Raw genomic sequence first — 3,797 nt, 5'->3', positions numbered from 1 at the left:
CATAGTAGATGTTTGGCCTCTGGAACCCATTGAAAGTAGAAGCAGCAGCAACGGTGTATGCACCCATGTTCTCAAACAGCATCCAATCACCCACATGCATTTCAGGCAGGTTACAGCGCTCCACGATCCGATCAAGGCCATCACATGTTGGCCCCCAGATGCTGGATGAGTAATACTTCTCATCTGGCTTGGGTCTCTTCTGCAGCAGGGCCTTCACATGGGCATGATCATAGAGAATGCAGTTAAATGATCCATATACTCCATCATTCATATAATACATGAAGGTTTGCTCATTTGACTCATCTTCATCGTCAGAGCCGGGCTGCTCCTTCCACACGGTTTTTTTGGCAATGATGTTGACTGCAAGCGTGAAAGCTGACGCGACATAGTATCTGCCTGGCTCAGCTATGATTCTCACTCCAGAGTCTGATGGGAAGTACTTGTCCAGAGCTGGGTTGATTACACTGGTGATCTCTTCAAATTTAAGCTTTGTATCTTCAGATCCAGGAAAGCCACCACCAATATCAAGCAGATACATGCTGAAACCAACTTCTGTTGCCATGTCAAACACACAGCGGGCATCCGACACTGCCTGCACGAAGGTCTCGAGGTCAGTACATCCACTGCCCACATGGAAGCTCACACCAATGACATCAATATTTAGCTCTTTTGCCCGTTCCAAGAGAAGCCTGCTGGTTTTGAGTGTGGCACCAAACTTAACACTGAGGCGGCAAACGGCTTTGGAATCATCAGTGGCAATCCGCAGAACCAACTTTGCCTTTGGATGTGCTCTGGCGACTTTCATCAATTCAATTTCACTGTCAAAAGTCATCATCTGGACTCCGTTACTGGCTGCATACTTGATTTGAGAGACTTGTTTACAATTTGCATAGATAATCCTCTCTGGAGGCACCCCAAGCCCCTGTACCAACTGTATTTCAGTCTTGCTTGCACAGTCAAATCCTGTCCCAATGGCAGCTAGGGTGCTCACTATGGCTCTGCTATCGTTACACTTGACTGCGTAAAAGGGAGTGACACGGGGAAGAGCTTTTAGCCACCTCAGATGCTTCTTTAGAATGTCTCCAGGGTCCGCAACGTAGAAAGCATCCTTATCGTCAAAGGAAGAGACTTCACTGATTTTTTGGTCCAGAATGTCCTTAGCAGTAAAGCCTTCATCAAGGATGTGGCAGTCAAACTCGTCCTTAGTAAAGCTGCTCATGGTTCTCATGTGACAGAAAACCTGGAGATGGAATCAAATTATCGCCAGCTCCTCACAAGGCCGACTTAGCCAAGAACTCTGAATGCTGTCTCCTCGGAGTGGTGGAAACACTCACAGCACGGTGGCGCGGCTGTCCTGACCCATGGAGGCGCCACCGCCAAACTCCGAGGAGCGCCCGTTCGTCTGTCCGCCCGCCCGCCGCCGCCCCGTCAGCCGCCTCGTCGAGCCCGCCGCAGACGCGGACCGGAGGTGGCGCCGAGCTGCTGGCTGAGGGCGGCCGGCGGTGGCGGCTGCAGGGACTGACCCTATACTCTTCTTATAGTGATGCATATTACTGCCTTCTTCCTATGCAGTTACATAATATTAATGCCTGCTCCCCTTGCAGAAATATGATATCCAGAACTTCTTCCCATGTGGCCACCTCATAAACAGGACTGAATATCCTGCTGATTCATTATTTCTATGACTTCTTCCCATATGGGTAACAATATCACGGACTGATTCCCATATAGGTACATGATATCCAGAGCTTCTTCCCCTTCTGGTATATCATATACCCACACATGTACACATTATCCAGAACTTCATGCACTGCAGTACTACATATCCAGGACTTCTTTCCATGAGGGTACATTATATACAGGACTTCTACCAATGTAGTTACGTGATATCCAGGGCTACCTATAATCCATGTGCATGATATCCAGGACTATTTCCCATGGACCTGATTCCCATATGGGTACAGGATATCCAAAATTTCTTCCCAAGACAGAACAAGATGTGTGGGACTTCTTCCCATTCAGGTACATGATATCCGTTACTTGTTTTCATGTGGGAGCATGATATACAGGATTCTTTCCAACCAGGCACATGATATCCAGGTCTGCTTCTCCATGAAAGCATGCGATATACAGGTCTTCTTTATATACTTGTATAATGTATCCATGACTTCTTCTGAAAGAAAAACTCCAGGGCATGCAGGTACCACATAGACAGGATGGATTCTCAGGCAGCCACAACAGATCCAGGACTTTGTCCCATGCCTGTATGTAAGATGCAAATTTACCTCTGTGCTGTTACGTGATATGCGGATTTTCTTCCCTTGTAAATACATAACCAAGTCTACTTCCAATGCAGATACATGATATTCAGGACTTCATCCCATGCAGGTATATTATACTGATGTCTTCATACATACATACATACATAGTACTCAGATAGTTTCACATGAATACACATGATATATATGACAGCTTCTCATGTGGGTCTATGATATACAAGACCATTCAGGTGAAACTTATCTGGTACTCATGTGGAAACAAAATGTCTAGGACTGCTTCCCATTCTGGTACTTGATATACAGGAATTTCTAATATTCACAATGGTACCCAGGACTTTTCCCCATGGTAACAGGGAGTTCTCCCATGTTGGTACAAGATATACAGAATTTCTTCCCATATGTGTACAAGATATCCTAGACTTCATTCCATGCAGGTACAAGATATTTAGAATTTAGTCCCTTGTACGTATATCAGAGCCTTTTTCCCTGTGGATACCTTATATTCAATATTGCTTTCCGTGCTAAAACATGATAGTCATAATTTCTTCCCATGCATGTAATAATATTCAGAACTGCACCATAAATGGGAACATAATGTCCTGTACTTCTTCCAGTGTGGATATGTGAAATGGGCTCATGACATCCAGGGCCATTTTCTATGTGAGCACATGATATCTAGGACATCTACACATGTGGGTACAAGATATTCAGCAATTCTTTCCATGTGTGTACCTCATATCCAGACTGTTTCCCATGTGGGTACATGAGGTCCAGGACTTCTCCCCATACAGGTACATGATAAGCAAGAATTCTTCCCATATGGGCACATGATGTCCAAGACTGCTGCTCATGCTCATACATAAAACGCAGAGCTACTTCTAATAGGAGTACATGACAACCAGTACTTCTTCCCATGTATGTACCTATAGACAAGATGGCTTCCCATAGGTGTATACCATATCCAAGACTTCTTATAATGTGGGTACACAATATAAGGAATTCTTGTCTTTTACATGAGATCTAGAACATCTGCACATGTGAGCATAAGATATCCAGGACTTGGATCCATGTTGTTTGTCACCTATCAAGGACTGCTTCTATGCAGGTACATAATATCCAGGATGTCTTCCAATATGGGTACATGATGTTGAGAAATTCTTCCCATATATATACAGGATATCAAGGGACTACTGCCCATGCTGGCACATAAAGTTGCAGAACTCCTTCTCTTAGAAGTACATGATAACAACTGCTTCTTCCCTTATATGTACCAATAACCAGGACTGCCTCCCATGTGGACATATGTTATCCAGGACTTCTTTCAGTGTGGGAACACGATGTGCAGCATTGCATCCCATGCACTGAATTGGGACTGTTTCTCATGTGAGAACATTATAGCCAACATCCAGGATTGCTTCACACGTGGATGCCCAGTATACAGAATTTATTCCCATGCAGTTACATCATTTCTGGGAGTTCTTCCCACATGGGTATATGATATCCAGGACAGTTTCCAAG

At 44.6% G+C, this 3,797-nt stretch overlaps 1 pseudogene across 1 annotated transcript; it reads right to left on the bottom strand.

Moving 5' to 3' along the window:
• Positions 1–4: 4 nt before the first annotated feature.
• LOC110307323 lies at positions 5–1,392 on the bottom strand (annotated as a pseudogene). Its single transcript, XR_002379378.1, has one exon. The product of XR_002379378.1 is annotated as an ornithine decarboxylase pseudogene (transcript).
• Positions 1,393–3,797: the final 2,405 nt, after the last annotated feature.

The sequence above is a fragment of the Mus caroli genome, chromosome 12 (assembly GCF_900094665.2).
Source record: "Mus caroli chromosome 12, CAROLI_EIJ_v1.1, whole genome shotgun sequence".
Lineage (NCBI taxonomy): Eukaryota > Metazoa > Chordata > Mammalia > Rodentia > Muridae > Mus > Mus caroli.
The sequence above is the reverse complement of the archived record's forward strand: the minus strand, read 5'-3'. Positions and strand labels throughout refer to the sequence as shown.